The sequence below is a fragment of the Lissotriton helveticus genome, chromosome 3_1 (genome assembly GCF_964261635.1).
Source record: "Lissotriton helveticus chromosome 3_1, aLisHel1.1, whole genome shotgun sequence".
NCBI lineage: Eukaryota > Metazoa > Chordata > Amphibia > Caudata > Salamandridae > Lissotriton > Lissotriton helveticus.
Genome location: NC_136061.1, coordinates 515,264,727 through 515,288,906, shown reverse-complemented (window position 1 = coordinate 515,288,906; position 24,180 = coordinate 515,264,727).

Below are 24,180 nucleotides of genomic sequence, written 5' to 3'. Positions count from 1 at the left end.
ATAGGTGGGATGGTTTTTTGGTTCCTTTGGGGTGCTATAGATTGCCAGAGTAGTTTGGGCAGGGTTTGCAGGCAGTTAGCGCAATAAGAGGTATGAAATTGGGCTTTGATTCCTGGTTTCCTTACTTCGCAGCCCTTTGTGGCGGGCTTTTTGTTTAAAGCCCAAAGCGTCTCTCTGTCATATAGATGTTTGGAGGTAGGATGGAGGCTGTGCAAAGCAGGGGGACTGGCCCTAGGCGCGGGTCCGGCGCGGATGGGCGCAGACGGGCTCGCCTTTGGCGACCTTCCGCGCGCCGACGGCGCGCCCGCTGCGCTCGTCCGCTGCGCTTCCTAGTGAGGGGGGCATTTAAGGAGGAAAGGGCGGGAGGGGCGGAGCACTAGACTGCTCGTCCGTCTCCCGACCCAAAATGGCGTTACCTACGGAGGAGAGCTGCCTCCAGTGCTCGGTTTGGGCAGAAGTGCACAGAACAGCAGCACAATGTTAAAAACAATGGCACAGCGTAAAAACCGGCAGGTATTAAAATCAGATATCACATACAATTTATATAAAACAGAGCAGCAGTCGCAATGTTTAAAAATGCGCAGTCCCGGCTTCCGCCTCAGGACGTTCACTCACTCGCACTAGCAATCAGTGGTAAGTGTGGAGATGCTCTGGTTTTAAGGAGGAAAGGGCGGGAGGGGCGGAGCACTAGACTGCTCGTCCGTCTCCCGACCCAAAATGGCTTTACCTACGGAGGAGAGCTGCCTCCAGTGCTCGGTTTGGGCAGAAGTGCACAGAACAGCAGCACAATGTTAAAAACAATGGCACAGCGTAAAAACCGGCAGGTATTAAAATCAGATATCACATACAATTTATATAAAACAGAGCAGCAGTCGCAATGTTTAAAAATGCGCAGTCCCGGCTTCCGCCTCAGGACGTTCACTCACTCGCACTAGCAATCAGTGGTAAGTGTGGAGATGCTCAGGTTTTAAGGCGGAAAGGGCGGGAGGGGCGGAGCACTAGACTGCTCGTCCGTCTCCCGACCCAAAGTGGCGTTACCTACGGAGGAGAGCTGCCTCCAGTGCTCGGTTTGGGCAGAAGTGCACAGAACAGCAGCACAATGTTAAAAAAAATGGCACAGCGTAAAAACCGGCAGGTATTAAAATCATGGCGATACAGGTCTAAAATCCTCATTACCCATCTTCAATACACTTTGTATCTTCAACTAAAAATAATATAAATAAATAAATAATATAATAATAATAGTCAGTGGCAGTAGAGTATTTAAAAATCTGATATCCTTATTATTCTATGTCATATGTTAAAGCATCCATGTGTGAACGCTGTTTTCTTCTGTAAATGGCTTGTGTGATGTACACAGTTACTCTATGACATTAAACCACATTAATCTTTCCTGTAAACACATTGGTCACAATATTTGCTTCCTGAAGTCCCAGGAAAAATTACAAAAAAAGAATAAAATGCAATATGGACTGCTTTGACTTGCCATCACATGGGCATTTGGGTAGCTTTTGGGAGCATATTCCCATTTCAGGAAATTCAACCATAAAGTGCAACGTGCCAATTAGTGATCTAGTAAAATAAAATCTGTGTTGGATGTTCGATGCTAGAATAAAATATGTCTTAACACTTTATTGCACTGTATATTTAAGGTACCCTCTGAATTCCCTATCGGCCTCTTTTTCCCCATGAGGATAATTTTTAGTTCTTTCTTACTGTATTGTAACATGCGAGCAGGGTCCTCAATGCTCGTGTTCTCATCCACTTTCTTTCAAACACTATTCAGGTAGGCCAGCCATGGAATTATAGTCTGCTAATATTTCGCTGGTAAATTTAGCAACAACTTTGCTCTATATACTATGCCAGAGTGTGATGGGGCTTACCTGCAATGTGTCCTCTAAATAATGGACCACCAGTTCAATGTGGACTATATAGGAGGAGGTTGAACAGGGCACTGCCAGCAATCTACATACATAAATAGAGATTTTTCTGTGCAAGAGGAGGCACTTTGCCTAGCCCCACAAAGAGGCCCCATAGTTAACATTGGGTATAGATTTACTTTTATATACGGCCAAGAGCTCTCTAATTGGCTTATTCCTAATTGTGTCTGCAATTTTTAAAAGGGCTTCTGAGGATCTTTTGATCTTCAGTGTTTCTGCTCTCAGATTTGTCCCCCATTGTCCTTTACGAGGAAGTAAAACTTTCAGTGGCGGCAAGTGCTTCTCCCTTAATGTGGTGAATTTTATTTTTACGCCTTCCGTTCTCACATGTCATGGTAAATGTTTTCTTTAGGTTAAATTTCATGCCCCTGTCCTCCATATAAGAGATTAAGCAGTCGATCAAAACCTAAAGGCCTTTGACAGTTTTAGATACCAATACAACATAATCTGCATACAGGATCACCAGGTTTGGCAGTTGCCAACTTTGGGGGCATCCACTTTAATCTTTTGCAGGGATTTGTTCACCCGGATGTATGACATTACAACGCATGCTTTTACATCGCATGCCTTTACAACGCAAGTATTACAATGCAGTCCATTACAACGCATAGTGCTTTGGGGTGCCGGATAGTGAATAGTTTAATTTACTATTCCAACTCCAGTCCCCGTGGACACTAGGGAAGGTTATTGGATAGTAAATTAACCTATTCCCTATCCTAGAGCGCCCCCCCAGAGCAATGCGTTGTAATAGTTTGCGTTGTAATGGTTGCGTTGTAAAGGCTCTGCGATGTAAAAGTTGCGTTGTAAAGGTTGTTTACCGTTCACCCCATTAATATATAATGAGAATACAAGTGGGGCAGGCATGCAGCCTTGACGGATCCCTCCTGTCACTTTTAAACATGGTGTAACTTCTCCTTTTAGCCTATAATTTACCTGTGTAGCTAACTCTGCATTAAACTGTGACAGGTAAGCCACGATCTCAATAGGAGCACCCATCTTGGCCAATGACTGCCACTCCTTAGTCAGGTTTACTTAATCCCTTCCATGCTGGTGACTGAACCGCTCCGTCACCAGCCTCGGTCGCGCTGTGCTGGTGACGGAGCGGTTCCGTCACGGCCCGCTCTTCGCGCCTGCGCGGCGCGTTCTATTGAGCGGGCAGGGTTGTGACGGAACCGCTCCATCACAAGCACAGCGCGCCCGAGGCTCGCGACGGAGTGGTTCCGTCACGAGCATGGGAGCGCCGCGCTGCCCCCCTCCCCCCTAGCGCTGCGGTGGAATTGCCGCTGCAGCGAACGTGTTAATCAAATGCGCTGATCAAGTCAGCAATGCATAAATGGATATGCCCCTCTTTAGCCAAAGTGTGTTTGCTGTAGAGTAGATGGAAGTTGACACATTGTTCTGTAGTGCCCACATCCTTTCTAAACCCATATTGTGAGTCTGTTAGGATCTGATTTACTATCACCCAGGATTCCAGCCTCCCTAGTATGACTCTGTCGATTAGTTTAGCTAAAGAGCCCGGGAGGGATATTGAGCAGTAACACTTTGCCTCCCCCAACCCCTTTTTTAAAGATCGGACTATGGTGCTCTCAGTCCAAGAAAATGGCAGATGTTCTGTAGCTGTTTTATTACACATCTGTGTCAATATAGAAGCCCACAAGATGGTACATGATTTGAATGTGCCTATTGGAACCCCATTGAGGCGTAATAACTATATTTAAGATAGTTACCTGTTACTATGGTGAGCCATAGAGCTGGCCATACAGGAGAAGGAAATCATGAATCAGGATATCCTGATCCTCTGGAGAAAAGGGATAGGCCGTCTTACCTGCTTGCCTGGCATGATTCCTACCAGAGGTGGCAAACAGCAGCTAAAGTGGAGGAACAGTGTTCGGAGGCAAGTGAGGTTTTTTACCGAACCACAGCGTACATGTATGCCATGTACGTGGTCATCAGCGTGACCAGTGGGTCACGACTGTTGCTGTCACCAAGGTTATCCTATGGCAACCGGTCACCACGCAGATGACTTCTACTGCCAGCGGTCGCCCCAAATGTTTGATATACGAGATCAGGCATCTGCCATTTTAGCAATAGGAAAGACAGCATTTGTGACTGTCAAGGTGGAATACATCAATACAAATCAGGCCTAACCGGTTGACATTTGAAATCCTCCCTTCACATGTCATGGCCAGTACAAAACATCATCTGTTTAGTGCATTACTGTGCTTGAGGCAAAATGAGTGTGGTGCACTCTACACAGCGGTCAGTAGTTTTTCACATGAAATGTCATGAAAAACTTGATATTGTGCAAACTTAACTTGTCTGAAGTGATGATGTGCAAAAATATGTTACAGACATGTAAAGGCCAGATTAGGGATTATTGGTGGATGTTTAAGAGTAGATAATGATGATGCGAAATATGTGTAATTCTTCCTAAAGCTGCTATGTTTTGTCACCATACTTTAGGCTCACTCATCATTTATGTTACTCTGGACACAGTGACCTATGTACAATAATATTCTAACTCCTCACATAGGCATCCTAGGAGAGGGAGGAAATGCAAGCCTCCGGGGGACCGCCCATTTCCAGACCTTCGGACCACAGAAGAAATGTCTTCCTGAAATGTCATTTAAATCGTCAAACAATCCTGGATTTATTTAATCAGTTAGAGCCTGATCTCCTACCCCACAAAACGTCTCCTACATCTGTCATACCAATTGTTAAATTCATATCAGTATTGCATTTTCTGGCCCCAGGTTCCTTTCAATTCACTGTTGCTATTTCAGGTGGAATCCCACAACCGATGTTCAGTTGTGTACTCCAAGAGGTGCTTTCAGCAAAGTTTAGTCTGTTTTCTGTGGTTAGTGAAAGAACCTCTTAAAAGCCGTGCGTGTGATTCACATCTCATTGCCGGCTGTTTGATGGAGGACGTGACTAGAGCACACAAGGCTTTGAAGTAAGGGTACGCTTGATGGTGGGATTCCCCGTGTAAACGTTGCCTTATGCCATGAGTTCCCAAGAGTATTTTTAAGTTCCGGCATCTGTGCTCTTACTTATGTGTTGCCAGAACCTTTTTTTGGCTTTTCGAACTTAACTTGTGATTTAGTTAGTAATATCGACAGGGTACAATGGTACCATTGTGGAACGGGATATTAATGAATACAAGACTATCATTTTGATGATGCAACAAAGAGCATTTTTAAGTCTTGGCATTTGTGTGCTCCTAATTACGTGCCGCTAGACCTTTTTGGCTTTCACACTTAACTTGTGATTTAGTCGATGGGCACTTTGGTACTGCTGTGTAACGCGAGAATAACTTGCTTTGGTGGTGCAATAAGATTTTATAAGGTGATGAGACCATGGCAAAGTTCCCTTATTCTGCATCTATTTTTGCTTAAAAACGATTTAGTTTAAAAGGTCTAGTTAGTTTCTTCATTTTTATTTTTAATTTCAGTCGAGATTCTAAGTGGGTGAAATCATAAGTTGTAATTAGCACTTTAAGCTGGGATTGTTTTTTTATATCTGAAGATGTTAATTAAGTTGTCTTCTTGTAGTACGTGAGAAGAATTTTTTCATATTTTAAAATTTTTCTGTTGCAGTTTATGAATTATCTGACTCCTCGGTGACTTTACAAGACTTTGATATTCTGGCTCCATATTATCTAAACCAAAAAAAATCTTTTTGATTTGCATCTTAGTTCGGAGGAACTCCATTTAGTGGGATTTTCATACACTTACAGGTATGAAGACTGGTCTCAGTGCGTGATCTATTATCTGCCAACGATAAAGTGGCAACAGGTGTTAAATGTGTTATACCTTATTGACATTTTAATAGGTCTCCCCTCTGAAAAGTATCTTGCTGCGATAGGGGAAGAGCACTGCTACGTGCAGGAAGATTGTTAAGGTTTTTCTTTTTGATAAAAAATGTTTTCTCTTTTTTCTTTTCTGATTCACGTTTCTACAATTATTGGCACAGTGGACTATAATTCTTATGGAAACAGGGTCTATTCTTTTTCTTGTCTAAGAGCTTTATGAGACTTTTTCACCAATTCCAAAAACTTTTTTGCACATATTGCCTGCCTAAACCTAATGTTTGTTGCTTAAATGTTCTTTTTTTTAAATCCTATGTGCATATTGTGATTTTTTTGTAAAATTCAATCTAGTGGTCGCTCTCACTCTTGAAGCTTATTGTCTTGATGATGACCCTTCAAGAAATTTTGGGTTGATACGCCGTCGATGCCTCTAACATGGCTCAAATCAGGGATTACATTTTTTTGGTTGTGTACTGTGTTTATTGTTATTTGTTTATTTTTATCTGCCACTGTTTTTTGATTTTACACATGTTTATGTCTTTTTAGTGTGTAGTATGAGTGTAATTGTTTGAGCGTCCTTTTGCTTTCATTACATTCATTACATCTATTTATGTACTTGGTTCTTCATGACATTTTGACATTCAAAGGTTTTTCCTTCATTTTTTCTTTGCTACATAGAGTTTCTTTTGGTCTTTTTAGTGGTTAAGTAAGGTAATATAGCTCAAGAACCTTTGTTATGATTACAGTATTCGTTACCCCTGGTTCTTGTTCTAGGGTTGACCTTGTGGTCAGTAAATACAGCAATGTTGAGACACATGGAAATATACATCCAGTTCCCCAGACATGAGGATTTGGCCACTGTGAAGGCTGTTTTCTATAGTTTTGATCCCATCCCACATGATATTGGATCCATATATGGAACCTATATTGCCTTAGTACCATCGCAAGCCAGCAAACAAGTGTACCGAAACAGAAAGCACTTCCATTTTGTAAATGTGCAAGTTGTCTGCTTACTTAATTTGTACATCTCAAAGATCTGTGCCCAGTTCTCATGATTCTTTCATACTGCAGACCAGCACCATAGCCAAGTCACAGTTACTACCAGTGAGGGTCTGGCTTGTAGGAAAATGTGCTCTGTCATGACCTTATGTGGGTATTGGCAGGTATTATCATCTGAAATTGTGCACCTTCTTGCATTTCTGTCTGTCTCCCATCTAGGAGACTCAGTCTATCCCGGCCGGTCATGGCTGTTGGCAGAGATGAGGAATCTTACTACACCAGGGGATGTCCACATTAATGAGGCCCATGGAACAACCTGGCGGCCAATGGAGCGGGATTTTGGGCTTCTGAAAATTATATTCAGATGTCTGGACAAACCTGGGAGAGCCCCCCTCACCCAGTAAGGTGTGTAAGATTACCATGGCCTGGTGCATGCTCCACAACAGTGCCATACGACTGAACATCCATTACATAGCAGAGGATGCAGGCCATGAAGAGCCACCGGGTGAGGAACCTGAAATGCCACGGCATGATGATGATAGTGGCGAAGAGGAAGGAATGCACTTGTGTCAAGATGTCATCTTAAACTTCTTCTTCTGAGTATAAGCATGTTGTGAGATATAATGACTTTGACTGTAAGTGCAACTGTTGTTGTAATGTTGTATGAGAACGTTAATGTTACATACTAGGAATATAAAGCTTTGGCAATATCTGGGGAAAGAAGTTTGTTTTGCAAGTGTAGCTTTGTTTAGCTGTAAATGTTATCTGGAACTGTGTTCTCTAGGAGTTGACATTGTAACATGTGACATATGCATGGTTTCTTAGCTAATCTCTCTCATTGTTGGTCTGTTGGAATATTTCCCTATGGCTACTTCATTTGGACATTTCAAAGGTGTGACATTTTCAGGTAAATTTTGCTTTTCATATGTACTAAGGGGGCCTGGATTGGTCCTGGGAATTCTTGACACAGAGGTTGGATGTACAAAGCCGGTACCAAGACAGCTTGCACAGCAATAGAATGGAAGTTGCGTGGCTTCCATTGGACTTGTTCTTTGTGGGGTGTTAGTCTTAATGCAATACCTGTGCCACCATGTGATCCAACACAATCTCCTTTTACGTGGCTAAATCCTCATTGTGTATGAACTGTTTGTAGATGTTGCTGTGTCTCCTCATTGTAGGGCAAAGTGCTTGTGGCACATCACTGAAATGTTTTTGTGACGTACCACCTGATGCAAGCAACACTGAATTGGAATGACCCTGTGGTCAGAAACTGTTGTACTGACATGTGTCTGTTTATTTGTTTAGTTGATGTGGGACTCCTTTTGTAAGGTAGTCAATATGGCACCAGCAGATGATATAGACCTAATTTAATGCTGCCTTTTGTAGAGGATATTGTCAGATGTATCCCCTCATTCCATGAAGTGAAAGTCTGTAACTGATCATGTGACCGGTGACACAGGATAATTGGGTTGTGTCTTATTTGCTATGTTTTTGACATCATGTGAGCCTATGATTTGAACAATGGAATAAATATGTTATCAGACCAGACATTTGCATTATGTGTTGTTGTGACACGGTAGTGATCCTGAGTTGAACATTGTTTCTTACAATATGCCCATGCTTCCAAAAGTACCCAGTTTTGCCATTGCAAAGTTCAAACGGTAGTATCTTTGCATTGTTCTATTTGAGAATTACAACATAAGACAATGATTGGCGATGTGTATTTAGTGAAGTGAACAAGGAAAAGATTAAAAAAATGTACTATAAATTACACAGCGAAAACAAAAGTTGAAGTCTTCAGGGTGGATGAAACCCTTATTGTAGAGGCCAAATTGTCTGGAGTCCAAAGTCCAACATACTGCTTCCATCAGATATGGAAAACTGGCCAGGGATACTCCACAAAGTGTATTTGTTGCACATACAGGAGGATATTAGGGTCAAAAGTTCTCCTACTGGCCATGGTTGGTGTCTTGCAATCCCCACCTCCTGTATTCTAGTGTGAACGTCCCCTCTTTTTGACAAAGAGGTGATCTGTAGCTGCTGAAACTGAGATGTCTGTAGGTGTGTCCTCTGACTGGGCCTTCCTTCCTGTGGCTGCAGCAGATGCTAATGGTCTGGGTGAACATTGACCACAAGAAGGGGCAGATGCAGATTGAAAAGCCCTGAAGAGGGTGGTGTTGATGTCCAGCAGCACACCAACCAGTGAGTCCATGTTGGTGTTCATGCCGGCCACCTTGGAGTAGATGCTAACAACATCCTGGTATGTGTTCCTCTGCAGCTGCTTCAGTTGCTATACATTGTTAAGTGCTTGTCCCATCACACATTGAGAGTCCTAGTAGTCTCCCAGGACGTGGGTGATGACAGCCTGGGTGTCTTTGTCCCCAGTGGGCGCACTCTACTGGCCCACAGTTACCGTCCTACTTTTGCAGGGATTGTGCTAAAAAGCAGAACTATGCTTGGGACCATGGAACATAAATATCTAGGGACTGAGTCACCATATCACCTTAGTATCTATGAGGCCGAATTAGTATAGCCTGTACCTGAGTGGCTCAAAGTTTGCATTGTAGAGACATTGCAAATCTAAAGGGTAGTCCTGGAAAATGGCCGCTAAGGGACTCATTAGCAGACCAATGTCTGCAAAGTCAGCCACATATCCACTGTCCATTCAAAGGGGCACCAGAGACAGTGGAGCACGGGTTGAATGCAGGTAAACCAGGCAGGCCTGAATTTTAAGGACCAATCAAGATCCAGCTCCTGCAGCATAAATATTCCAAAGATCTGAAGTATAGCGGTCCAGGTGCTGAGGGCCTGCAAAAGGGACATCCATTGAGGAGAAGTAGAAACAAAATTAGAATGCTGTAAATGAGGAACAACAGCAATGGGAATCCTGTGAATAAAATGGAAAAAAATCGAGTTAAGAAACGCCGGAATTACTCCAAAGATAGTTTGGAGCAAACTGACAAGCCGAAGCTGACAACCATAACAAAGTGAGTGAGGCAGGCTGTGCTAGAAGCGTTAAAACTTTGATGCACTAATTGTTTGAAATGCAGTGGAAGGTTTGTATTCAACAATGAATATATTTCACTAGAAGATCTAGCCACCTGCAATTCGAGGGTTGTGCGAGCAGATGTGAGAGCTACTTCTTAACAATAATGCATCAAGTGACTAACAGGGAAACGGATAAAATTAATGAAACCCCAGCTCGCAGTCGTCAACAATCTTGATCGCAAAGCATTAAATAACTCCAGTTAGAGAGCACCATAATAATTGGGAGAATTGTGGGAACAGGAGTTCCTTTTAATTAACAGGTCAGATTGGGCACTGAAGCCTTGCATGCACTGTTGATTTTAACATGTTTACAATCGTATGAATGTCCAACAGTAGAGTTGCATTTCTCCCTGGTAATGAAAACTTCTTGAGAGTGGTACATTCACAAGATATTTACAGAGAAGTGCCCATAATTCATGACTAAAGCTCCTTCCAAGGGGTTCATATCTACCTACAGGAAAAGTTTCATGCAAGCTGTGTATTGAAATGTCAAGATAGGCAGAGAAACGATGCTGTGTATTAAAACACAGCCTACAGATTTACAGTTATTCTGAATAGAAGTTGTTCTAATTTTGCTAAATCCAGCATTGTGTTGGTTGTGCCTTGCATGGCCATCCGTTGTCGTTTAGATGTCAAATAAGAAGGCAGAAATAAATCACTGCAATTCAAGTAGCGCCATGGTACGTGCCCATCTTTAAGTTTTTCAAGCATCCAGCTAAATTTCATAATAGATGTTATCTGACTTGCCCCTGAAACAATGTTGACATGTTACTCTGCACAATATCAATTTTATACACAAAAGTCCTTGAGCCAGGTGTATAAATAGGATAGCTTTACTTAAGTTGAGTTGCAGATTAGGTTCTTAAGATGTAAAGATAAAAACCCCACCAGGAGTGACCTCCCTGTCGCTCAGCCTGCTGTCATCAACTTTTAGTTCACACACAGGCCAAGCCTCTAACATTCCACGATGTCACCAAGCATTCTAGCAGTGACACCATGTGAGCCACAGGGAAATCCCAGCCAGGGAAAAGAGACATAGATCAACTATAACACATCTCCTTTCTTTAGGGAAATAACAAAACTGAAATTAGAGCAAGCTACATCAACATCAGTGTACACATTAACATCAATGTACACCATGCTTTCCGATAGTAAAACATTCACATTGAAAGAAATATTTGACATTACATTCTCAGATAATTAGTCCCATTCCCCTTCCTAGGGAAACACAACACAACACAACCACCTTGAGGACTATTATTCCCCACAACCTATATGTAACAGGGTACACACCACACCGTGAACCAAAAATGTAGCATTTTCTGCTCCGCCACCAAACATGTAACAGGGTACACACCACCCCGGGAACCAAAAATTAAGCATTTGCTGCTCCGCCACCAAACATGTCACAGGGTACACACCACCCCGTTTACCACAAATTGAGCATTTTCTGCTCCACCACCAAACATGTTACAGGGTACACACCACCCCGTGAACTAAAATTGAAGCACTTATTGCTCTGACACCAAACATGTAACAGGGTACATACCACCCTGTGAACCAAAATTGGAGTACTAACGCTCCGCCACCAAACATGTAACAGGGTACATACCACCCCGTGAACTAAAATTAACAGGGTACATACCACCTCGTGAACTAAAATTGTAGAACATGTAACAGGGTGCATACCACCCTGTGAACCAAAATTGAAGCACTTATTGCTCCACCTCCAAACATGTAACAGGGTACACACCACCCTGTGAACCAAAATTTAAAGCACCTAACATAACGCTCCACCACCGTAACAGGGTACAGATCACCCCATGAACCATTACTGGGACACACACATTGCCCCACAACCAAACATGTAACAGGGTATATACCACCCTGTGAACCAAAATTTAAATTAGCTAATTTCCATAGTCCACTGTCCCACACCACCACCCCATAACCTGTGAAACAAGGAACGCCTCTCTATGAGGGCAAAACTGGAGAATTAAACACCCCCAACTTTACAGAGCAATAAGAATCACAGCTCCCTAACAACAAAATCCACCACATTGCAGAACACAGCACATTTTAAATGCATAGTAAACAAGCAGACTTAGACTCAGGTGAGCGACCCCTCACCCGAATTGCATTGTGATCCCCTTGAAATGTCCACCTGCCGAAAACAAACATCCTCCATTGGTTGTGACATCCTCACGAAATAAACTTGCATATTGTGAAAAGAGTTACTCCCAAAGTACATTACTCTCTCCCATGACGTTGCGATCATTCCCAAAGGTTTTGTAGTTACTTCTGATTTTCCATGGTGAGTGTTTAAATAAAGTCTCCAAGAAGAATCTGATGTTAGTCTCAAAATGGCGGCACGCATTACACGCCGCACCGGGTGGCTCTCGGCACGCAGGTGCTTGAAAACGTGTATAAGCAGCAATGAAGACTAAGACGCCACAGAATACTACCCGGCTGAAACGCGTGAAACAGTGAGTAGCGCGTGTTCACTTTGAATTTCAAATTTCAGCGCAGTCGTTTGAGTTTTGCCATTCACCAGAAAAGAGACATAGATCAAATATAACAATCAATAACAGAAAACACTATGTTGTTCAAATTGTGAACACAAGGAACACAGCATATTAATACTATTATCAACAACAGCAAGCACTTTATCCAATTTATTTGTGTCAATTTGTCTTAAATGTGCAGCGCCTATCATCTGCTATAAGTTCCAAATTTCATCATAGGCAGCATAAATCAATCTTTTAGAATATGGAGATTTGGGACCTAAAATAAAATCTGTTAAATTCATTCCTTCATACAAGAGAAAAATAGGTTGTCTCACTGAAGGCATTGTGGAATGTTCCAACCATTGTTGACATGGTGTTGAGCATGTGTTGTGCCACCTATGTAATTCCTGTGCCTTAACCTTGTTTTTCTTCCTTATTTATCTGCTTTTTTGCCCTTCTGTACTGTGCCACTGCCAGGCATTGCTGCTGTTCAACACCCGCTCCGTCCACAGACACGCCGTCGAACTCTGGAACCTGCTCGACACTACATCACCAGACGTCGCCTTCCTCACTGAAACATGGATGAACGCCTCCTCAGCCCCTGACATCGCCATGGCCATCCCGGATGGATACAAGATCATCAGGAAGGACCGTGTCAACCAGACGGGAGGAGGCATCGCCATCGTCCACAAGAACACCATCCGTATCACGACCAACTCCAACGACACCCTCGCCGCCGCCGAGCACCTCCACTTCCAGATCCACACCGACCCAAAGACGACCCTCAGAAGAACCCTCCTCTACAGACCCCCGGGACCACGCACACAATTCAGCGAAGACATCACGGACTTCATCAGCCCTCACGCCCTCCCCTTCGCCGACTACATCCTCCTAGGGGACCTCAACTTCCACCTGGAGAACAACAAGAACCGCAACACCGTCACCCTGCTGGACAACCTCGCCAATCTCGGACTCAAGCAACTGGTGACCACCCCCACCCACTATGCCGGCCACACTCTTGACCCCATCTTTTCATCCAGCAAGCACATCTCCTTCAGCCATTCCACCGGACTTCACTGGACCGACCACAGCTGCGTCCACTTCAGCTTCAGAAAAACCACCACCCACCACCACCCACAACAGGTTCCTCACAGGAGCTGGAGCAAGCTCACCGCCTCCCTCAGCCAGAACCCACCTACCAGCACACCGGACCCCAACGAAGCAGCCCGCAACTTCACGCAATGGCTGACCGCCTGCGCCGACGGCCTCGCACCACTGAGGAACCCCCCCAGCAAACCCAGAAGCAAGAAGGCCCCATGGTTCACCGACGAACTCCAGGATTTCAAGAAGACCTGCCGCACCCTCGAGAAAGCCTGGCTCCTTGACCGGACCACTGACAACATGACCGCCCTCAAACACACGACCCGCAAGCACCACCAGCTCATCCGCACCACCAAGAAGAAATCACTGAAAGATCGACTGGACAACAACGCCCACGACAGCAAGGAACTCTTCAGCATCGTCAAGGAGTTCTCCAACCCCAGAACCAGCAACAACGACATCACCCCTTCACAAGATCTCTGCGACTCCCTCGCCTCGTTCTTCCACCGCAATATTGCCGACATCCACAACAGCTTCGGCACACCATACCCGCACCCAACCGTCGAACCAACGCACCCCACTGCCACCCTCCGCACCTGGACCGCAGTGACCACCGAAGACACAGCCCGCACGATGAACACCATCCACTCCGGATCTCCGACTGACCCCTGCCCCCACCACATCTTCAACAAGGCCGACTCCACCATCGCACCCCAACTCCGAGACGTCATCAACACCTCCTTCGACACCGCCACCTTCCCGGAGAGCTGGAAACATGCCGAGCTCAGCGCCCTACTGAAGAAACCAACAGCAGACCCCACCGACCTCAAGAACTTCCGCCCCATCTCGCTCCTCCCCTTTCCTGCCAAAGTCATCGAGAAGATCGCCAACAGACAGCTTGCCGCGTTCCTCGAGACAAACGGATCCCTCGACCCCTCATAATCCGGTTTCAGAGCCAACCACAGCACCGAGACCGCCCTCATCGCAGCCACCGACGACATCCGAGCCCTTCTCGACAACGGGGAAACAGCGGCACTCATCCTCCTGGACCTCTCCACCGCGTTCGACACGGTCTGCCACCGCACCCTAGTCCAGCGCCTCAGCAACACCGGCATCCAAGAGAAGGCACTGAAGTGGATCATCTTGTTCCTAGCTGGGAGTCCGCCTCCCCCCGTTTCGCTCCGAGGCCACCGAAGTCATCTGCGGCGTCCTGCAAGGATCATCATCACTCAGCCCCACCCTCTTCAACGTCTACATGAGACCCCTCGCAGCCATCGCACGCCAACACAACCTCAACATCATCTCCTACGCCGACGACACCCAGCTGATCCTCTCCCTCACCAGAGACCCCAACACCGCCAGAACCAGTCTCCACGAAGGGATGAAAGACATCGCAGAGTGGATGAAGAACAGCCGCTTGAAACTGAACTCAGACAAAACGGAAGTCCTCATCCTTGGGCCATCACCCTCCGCCTGGGACGACTCCTGGTGGCACCCTGCCCTGGGCACCGCCCCCAAGCCGACAGACCATGCACGCAACCTGGGCTTCATCCTGGACTCCTCCCTCTCCATGACCAGACAAGTCAACGCCGTCTCCTCTTCATGCTTTCACACCCTCCGCATGCTCCGCAAGATCTTCCGATGGATCCTGATCGAAACCAGGAAGACGGTCACCCAGGCCCTCGTCACCAGCAGGCTAGACTACGGAAACACCCTCTACACCGGAACCACAGCCAAGCTACAGAAAAGACTACAACGAATCCAGAACGCCTCCACCCGACTCATCCTAGACATCCCCCGATGCAGCCACATCTCCAACCACCTGAGGAACCTGCACTGGCTCCCCGTTAACAAGAGTATCACGTTCAGGCTCCTCACCCACGCACACAAGTCTTTCCACAACCTGGGCCCCAAGTACCTCAACGACCGCCTGGCCTTCCACCCGCCAGCTACGATCCGCTAGCCACGCCCTCGCCGCCGTACCACGCATCCGAAGAGCCACCGCCGGAGGCAGATCCTTCTCATACCTGGCGGCCAAGACATGGAACTCCCTCCCTATCCACCTTCGGCTGACCCAGGACCACCTCGCCTTCAGGAGACAACTCAAGACCTGGCTGTTCGAGCAGTAGCGGCCCCCTCCCCCCAAGCGCCTTGAGACCCTTCCGGGTGAGTAGCACGCTATACAAGTGTTATGATTGATTGATTGATTGATTAACTTCCACACTGAATTGGTGGTAATAATACCAGAATGTGTTGACTGAGAATATTGGGGCTCAGGTCTTTATGATTGGAACCCAGGTGTGGAATTAAGAAAATGAGCAAGACAACCATTAGTGTCTACTGACCATAACAATCACCCATCAGGACCTGGTAATGAAGAATTAAATGTACCATTCAGCAGCATGCAATTTAATTGTTCTTCAGTGTAATTTGTCGAACTCTGTCAATTATTTAAGTAGGCAATAGACGAAATTGTTGGGACATCCAATTCTTTAATTTGTCCTAATCCCAGACAGGTAGTCTTCTGGATCATTTAATTCAAGATAATCATTGGTGTGGGAATTGAACAGGCTTGAAGTAAGGTTTCCGTTTCCTGAACCTGCCAAGATTTTGTTAACTAAATCGATTTCAAATCAATGGTGTCCTTCCAATAATCATATCATTTAAGGTCTAGCTCGTTGACAAATGAAGCTGTATATATAAGCCTAGTCTGGATAAGTATATATATTTTAGGGGGGTAGGAACTATTTTAAAGTAATACAAGGGAAGCACAGGAATCGGTAAGGAATTTGCTCCGATTCACTGTCAATTGGATGACCACTCTGTTGCCTAGCCGTGCCTAAGCCGCGCCTTGCCTCACACAGCTGCTACCAGACCAAAGAATCGAGCGCCGAGCAAGAGCGGACCCGGCGGAGCTCCGCGAACACAGAGGACTGAGGACGAGGAAGCGGGTGGCTCGCAGTCGAGTACAACCGCGAGGACAACTGCGAGACTCCTCGACCCCCTTTCCAGCCCCAGAGTATCGCGGTACCCACAGGGTAAGAGGCGTGGAGTGGGGAGCGGCACGGGGCGGAGGGCTGTCCGAGCGCCGCAGAAACACTGCAGAAACGCCGGCCATAGGCCGGGATAGTGAAGACGCTGGCATTGAACCCTAGCGACCGCGAGCCATCGGGAGACCCCCGCAGCTGCACAAAGCATGCAAGATCGGGAGTGCGGGGTGCCGGCTCGCAATAATACCAACTGCCCATCAAACCCCCACCCCTGTAGGAAGTAAAATAAAGGATGAAATTGGTGTTGCTAAGAACGAGCAGAGGCACTCCAATCGAAATTCAGAATCAGGGGGGGGGGCCTAGCAGCACTTGGACAATCCGGCAGAATCAGCCATTGGACCGAAATAGTGTTAATTTCTGAGGCACCTGAATGAGCAAGGAGCCAAGAAGCAAAGTGGCGACCCTTGTATCCCGGCTATAGGAAGGACAAGTACCGGGGAAAGCCGGGGAGTCGCCGTGAAAGAGATCTACAAGTGCGGCAAGGCAGGCAGGCTGACGGCTACAAGACTTCAAGGCATAACAGAGGTAAGTGAAAGTACTTATGTAATGGTAAAAATTGTAATTTAATTCCCACTAAATTAGAGACACCAACTTCAGCAGAACTACAGACTAGGTACTAAAAACCTAGAAATGGCACCCAAAAGAGGGCAAAAATCACGTGAAGTGGATGAACCAGAGAAGAGTAAATTAATGGAGGGCTCAATATCGCTGGAAGAGAGCCAGGAAAGCCAGGCATCCCCTATGGATAACAGCAAGGGGAGACGCAAGAAAAGAAAAGTTAAAAGAGCAACGAAGAACGCCCAGCAGGCGAAAAGAGGGTGTTTTCAAACAACTTCGAAACAGAAAGAGAACACGGCAGCGTCAAAATCCATAAAGGACTTTGTAGGGAAACACTACAAATCAATAGATCCAGTGATAATATCGAAACACGACGGAGAAAGAAAGGAAAATGGTGGGGAGATTGGTGAAAAGTCAGGTACGACAGTAGCAAACCAGATATGGATAGATACGGGAGAACTCCATGAAGAAGAAGCCCTCGACATTGAGGAGGGAAGGGAGAACCCCAAATCGGTAAACCTGACTCTCCAGAGCCAAAATCACCACATATCAGCGCCTCGTTTATCATCTTCCCCAAAAATGTTCTCGTTACAATCATTAGGGAATGAAGGGCAAAGGGGAAACAAAAGTCAGAACCAGAGTTACGTCTGTGGAGGCGCGCCAGATCAACTCCCGCAGCACCACAAAACGCAAACATTTCCACTACAGCAGGATGGCACTTGTACTGGTCACCAGGAAAACCCAGATAGAAACAATACTCAGGATTCGGAGATTTCTGTAACACCCACATCATCTTTGATGGAACTAATATTGATGTTGCAGAAGGTATTACAAGGAATCCTTGAAGTAACACTTTCAAACAACGGAGTGATAAAAGCGCAGAAACAACATCTAAAAGAAATCGAAGAAGAACTAGTGGAGATAAAGAGCCAAATGCCAAGCATGTTAAGGCCAACAGCCACAGTACCACCTATCGAGGAAAGCGCCGAAAATGAACCAGCAGAGGAAATCATGGCAAACCTCGAAAGGACTCCTCATCCCACAGAGCAATCTATAACAAAGGATTCCGCCGAGGCCTTAGACAACGTTTACATTTCGAGAAGACCTATGTTGATAAAAAGGCATGGGGGGTATGCAGCGGCCCCAGCCAGGAATAGGGCTGGAAAGAATAGAGAACCAAAGCCATCAGGAAAGAGAAAAGGGAAGAAAACGGCGGGGGGGCACAGTGAGGACTAAACGCTTCAGCCCTGATCTACATACCAAATAGTCACATGCAATCAGAGGACAAACCAACAAAGCCCCTGAGAGAATTAAGGAAAAATCAGAGAAGTAAGGAGGCAAATGAGAAACCCTCAACTACCCGCATTATGAAGCAGAATGTAAGGATAACACCTGAACTATCCAATGGCCATAGGACAGCTAGCCCACATGCACAGGCACCATCCGGCACGAGAAGCAAAGGGTGGCAGCCAGGGAGAACAAATGTTAGTCACCACGTTCATGAAACCAACATGAAAGTACAAGAGAGGGATAACAACAAGTGGTTATATCTGGATCAGTTACCAGCAGGGAAGAAGGGAAAGTCGGTAAGAAAAACAAACCCCCTAAATAGGGCACAGATCCTAACTGCATTTTCAAAATGCTGTAGTCTGAGTGGGATCTGTACAAACGACCTTCGGCAAGTGGGCTTTGTAGAGAACAGGAATGGAAAGGAAATAACAAAAATCTCACTTCATTCAGACTTAGTAAAAAGGGCAATCCTGAAAGTCTCCAATGAGATAAACCAACAGGGAATAAGGATAATTCCTGAGAGAGGAATAAAAACCCCTATAGCCAATACCTTTCTAAAACAGCACGTCGGTCTACAGAAGAGACAAGTGAATCTTTATAGAGAAATAGAAGGAAACCACAGCTGCCTGAACATAGTAATAGACAACACAGGTAATGAATCCTCATGGGATAACTGGTCTCCACGTAGTAGTCCCGTGGGATATCCCAATTATAGTGACACGGAGGACGAGGAAGAAGAAGGCGGGCTGAGTGAGGTAGAATAAGACGGGGGGGTCGCAAAATCTAGGTCTCATAACCTGGAATGTGAATGGGCTAGGCAATGAGCAAAAACGAGAATATATAAAGGAAATAATAAATAAAGTGGACATTGCCTGCCTCCAAGAGACCCGGACATGCGACGAAACCCCAATTACTGAGGGATACCTACAGTTAAATCGCCCAGCCACGAAGAAAAGCTTTGGCCGCCCATCAGGGGGTCTGATGACACTGGTTTCAACAAAAGTGCTGAGGGAAGTAACACCGTTGAAAACGAAATATAAATGGGTTCAATCAAGTAGAATAGAACTTCTCACAGTGGAATTGAAACATAAAATGTTGACTCTAATGAATGTTTATATGCAGTGGGACAACAGAGCTGAGTATGAAAAGGAGATGAGATTCTGTAAAGAGGATGTTGACAGTACATTAGAAAACTATCCATCAGATATAATAATAATAATGGGGGATTTTAACCACAAACTAAATCCTAAAAAGGCTGACCAATGGAATAGAGAACTGTTAGAGGTGTACGGAATAAACCCTGCTAGCTTTCCAATTGGGGAGATCTCGAAACAGAACTCAGAACTAGTATACGCCCTAGGAGGTAGGGGTCTCCATTGTCTCAAATGGAAGAACAAAGACAGACTGCCCAGCAGGGAAGACCTTTAAATTAGGTTTACAGAATTGCCCTATCGACTATATGTTCATGCAAGCCTGGAATTTCCCCCAAGTTAGGGGGTTCAGGATAGAACAAAAAGAGGTGAGTGATCATAACCTGCTTCACCTAACAATATCTGGGGGAAGGAAACTGCATAGAGAAACAGTGATTACACATGAGGTCGAGTATCCTAAACGGGTGACAACACGATTAACGGAAGAATACTTGGAAAAACTGAAGGTCATGCAAATGAAAATGGAACCTGAAAATCTAGAGAAGAAAAACTTAGAATGGTTCATAGGAAAGCTAGAAGAAGTGGTCCAGTGCCTAAGAATAGAACTAAAAAGGGACAAACATAATAGGGTAAAACTGTCAAACCGAGGTAAAGGGTTTTCCGCGGAGTGCCAAACCAAAAAAAAGGAGATACGGGCAGCACAAAGAAGGCAAAAAAAGAACTTTACACAAGAGAGACAGGTACATATAAACAAGTTGAAAAAAGAATTCAAATCAATGGTAAATGACGCAAAAAGTGCATATAAAGAGAAATGCTGGTTAGACCTGTTAGAAGCAATCGAGGAAAATTTTTGGAAATTGTTAAAGGCAGCATCCGGAACAACAGATGGAGAATTAAATTGCGTGGTGAGTGAGGCTGCATGGGAAGAGTATATAAGAGAACTGTACGGGGTAAGAGCTCCAAGAGAGTATGTAGAGACCAAAATATGCCAAAACATATCAGAAGACTTAAAATCCAAATTTAATGAAAAACAAGTAGAGCTCACAATAAGAGAACTGAAGCTAACCGTGCGGCAGGACCTGACAATCTCCCTGCAATAATACTGAAGTCGGAGGTAAAATGGTGGGCAAGATTTCTGGCCCAGATGTTCCATGTAATACTAAAAGAAGGCGTAATGCCACCTACTTGGAAGGGTGCGATAATTAGGCCAATCCATAAGAAAGGGAGCATGGAGGCTCCACAAAACTACCGGCTGATCAACCTCCTCGACATAGGAGAGAAAGTATTTTTAAACATTGTATTGAACCAACTGAACGCATGGGTAAAAGAGTTCCAAATAGTACCCACAGAACAGGGAGGATTTAGAGCGGACCACTCCACAATAGATCATGTATTTGCTCTATGGGCTATGGCGAAGAAGTCGACGGAACAAAACGGCAAGTTATGCTGCTGTTTCGTCGACTTCCGAGCAGCCTTCGATTCAGTTGATCGGGCCTGCCTATGGGACACTCTAATGAAGATTAATATTCCCAAAGACCTACTGACCATAATAAAGGAACTGCATAGGGAAAACTGGGGGCAAGTCATTAGGGATACTGTGGGATCTCTGACCCCAAAAATACCCATTGCCAATGGATTGAGACAGGGCTGCGTGTTGGCCCCTCAGCTTTTCTCCATATTTCTGTCAGACCTCCCGGCCCACCTAGAGGTTGAGGGTAGTGCAAGCCCCAAAATGGATGGAAACAAGGTGTCCTGCTTACTTTACGCAGACGATCTGGTAATAGTAGACCAGACCGAGAGAGGCCTTCAAAGAAAGCTTAACGCCTTCAATACATACTGCGCTAGCAAATTTCTAACAATCAATCTAGACAAAACAAAAACCTTATGTTTTGGAGAGAAAGCAGGTTCAGTTGGTATATAGGCGAGCTCAAACTGGAGACAGTCAATGAGTATCGATACCTAGGCATATGGTTCGATAAGTCATTTAATTGGAGCGCCCATCTGGAAACACAAAAAGCAAAAGCACACACTTCCATATGTGGTCTAAAAATGTTTAATAGGGATTATGGAGAGATGTCACATCGACCAATGCTTAGAGCTTTTGAGGCAATGATCCCCCCCCAAGTCCTGTATGGAGCAGAGATCCTTTATTTGAGCGTTAAGGGAGCCTGGGACTTGGTGGAGGGGAAATGCATAAAAAGCCTCTTATCTCTTCCACAATCTTCTATGATACAAGCCATAAGAACAGAAATAGGCACAAAGGCTTGGGAGATACAAACACAGATGGCTGTAATCAGATTTTGGAAAAGACTTGAAGATCCAGAAGGGCAAAAAGTAGCCCACTGGTGTAGGAAAGAAATACAGAATAGTGAGCTAAAATGGACAAAGGCCTGTAGGGGAAGATTGGTGCAAATCTGTAAAAGGTTAAAGATAGAAGTGGACCAGGAAACGTATCACGTTTTTGGTACCAAGGGTGAGCTGAAGCTAAATGGGAAGGAAGCATCCAAAATGATTGACATAGGTTATTTAGCGAAGAAGAAATCAGTAGCACACATGTTAAACGCTTGGTCCAACGAAAACTGGTTCCCCTATTTAGACATCCTACCCAATCACGGATACAGGCAAGAGATTCCGAGGCTGCGGATTGGGATCAACCCATGGTTAATCATCAGAGACCTTAAAGCAAAAATGCTAGATCAGCAAGGGTGCTGCAGGTGTAAGCTGGGAACCAAAGGAGACCTGCTACATATCTTACTTGATTGTTTGACACTATTAGAACAGCGGAAACAGTGGCTGCGCCCTGTGTTCCTAAAACACGATATAAGAACAAGGGCGCAGGCGGCCAACCTATTAACTGAAATACCCACTATTGATATTGCAATTGCCCTTGGGAAATATATAAAGGTGGCCCTGAGTGCACTAAGAAATCAGGAATAATCTGTAGTACTGTATGAAATTTTAAACCAATGAAAATACATCCTGTAGTAAATGAAAGGAATGGGTTTTAAATGTAAACTTAAGTTTTAAGGCAAATGTAATTTTATTGGTGTTTTGTATTTTTATAATGGTGCGTAAGAATTTTTTATTGGATTAATTTTTACAAGGTTTTATCGTATTTTATGTGAATATTCTATTCTGTGATATGATTATTTGCATTTGTTTAAAGACTATGGTCATAATAAACATATATTTTGACTTGACTTGATGACTAATAACCTTTTGAAAGTCAACGCTGAAAAAACAGAGGTGCTGGTCATCACAAACCGAGTCAATCTCTGGTGCGAGCTGTTCTGGCCCCCAGAACTAGGTACAACACCTATTCCTGGTAGGGTGGTCAAAAGCCTGGGGATAAAGATTGATGCAGACCTGTCCATGGCCCCTCAAGTCTTGGCGGTAGTGGGGTCCTGCACGGGGGTGTTGAGGCAACTGCGAAAGTTAGCACCTATTCTATCAGCCCCCACTCTGCAGTCCATTGTGTCCGCTCCAGTCGTCTCGAGGTTGGATTATGGAAATGCTTTATATCTTGGCCTGCCGCAGAAGTTGTTGAGGAAACTGCAGGTGGTGCAGAATGATGCGGCCAGGCTGATCTATTCTCTATCTAGGAACTCGCATGCAACCCCACTTCTCCGGAAGCTGCACTGGCTGTCTGTTAAGTTCGGAGTGCAGTTTAAGTGTCTTTGCATGGCTCACAAGGCAATCTTCGGCAAAGCCCCAGAATACATTAAACAGCGCCTGAGGAAGTACATTCCAGGCAGAACTTTGCGGTCGGGTAAGGCCTCCAATCTGACCCAACCCAGATGTAAGTTAAAATCTAAAGGGGGTAGGGCTCTTTCTGTACTTCTCCCGCAATTGTGGAACGAGCTACCGGCCAGCCTGAACGAAGACTCACAGCTACTGTCCTTCAGGAAGAACTTGAAGACTCATCTGTTTAAAAAGTCAACATCTTCGTCCTAACTGGGGCGGACGGCAGAGTGATCTAGGAGACAGCAGGTTATGTTCCTTTCTGTGTGAGCGCTTAGAGACCGGCGGTGATAGGCGCTATACAAAAACACTATAACATAACATAACATAACATTGTGGGGGTGTTGAACAATGTTGCCATTGTGTATGATTAAAACGCAGACACTTACCACTGGCTAATTGCAGAAAATTATTGTCCATAATGAAGATAACATACCATATCAATATAGTTAGCAGAATTAAGATATAGGTTCTCTGATTTAAAACCAGTACAGTACTCTAGGTCTGAAAGCATAGAATTTCAGTTTCAACATCCCAATCATCTGAATGTAATCAAGGTACTATTAATTGACCAATAGGAACTTTAAACACATATGGTATCTACATGATTTTCTTAGGGCCCGAATATGTCAAATCTCATCAGTCACTGGAATGGCTTAAGTGTTGATGAGGGATGAGTTTATGCGAAGAAGAATGGGTGTGATGCAAAACATTCTGGGAGGTAATGGCCATTGGTTTACAGGAAAAGAACAGTCATAAATCCCGTCCACAATGAAAATATAAACCAAGAAGAATATGATCCAGAAATGGCAGGACTAAATAAGTGCACCTCAACCATGAAATAAAAGCACAAACCAATGTGAGAGGCAGTTGCAAAAAAGAAGAACTGTCTGAAGAATATAATTGTGGTCCATAAAGTACAAGGTGGTGCTCAGCTATAAAACTGGGGGCTGTGACTCAGCAGTAGGACTTGAAAAACCAATTGGG